Raw genomic sequence first — 337 nt, 5'->3', positions numbered from 1 at the left:
GGGTAAACGGGCACCCAGGTATTCCGTTTTTTTTTTTTTTATGTACGGATTAACTAAAACCATGGCAAAACCTAAACGACATCACCAGGCATCTCCCACCCGACTTACAGCTGATTTAAAGGAGATGGCACTTGACAAACGCTCTGTGATTGTTTTGTTGCTGTATTAATTAATTCGAATTAGCACCCTCATAACTCAAGCTTAAAGGTTGCGGTGCAGATAAGGTTCATGATCTGTGAAAGCCTTTGGCTGGCCGTGATTGACCAGCGCCTCTGAAGCCGCCCCTCAGCCCTGGCGCCCCCCAGCAGGGAGCTGAGAGGGCTCTCGGAGAGGCGGG

The sequence above is a fragment of the Fulmarus glacialis genome, unplaced genomic scaffold (genome assembly GCF_000690835.1).
Source record: "Fulmarus glacialis isolate BGI_N327 unplaced genomic scaffold, ASM69083v1 scaffold37229, whole genome shotgun sequence".
Lineage (NCBI taxonomy): Eukaryota > Metazoa > Chordata > Aves > Procellariiformes > Procellariidae > Fulmarus > Fulmarus glacialis.
Note: the sequence above shows the minus strand (reverse complement) of the source record.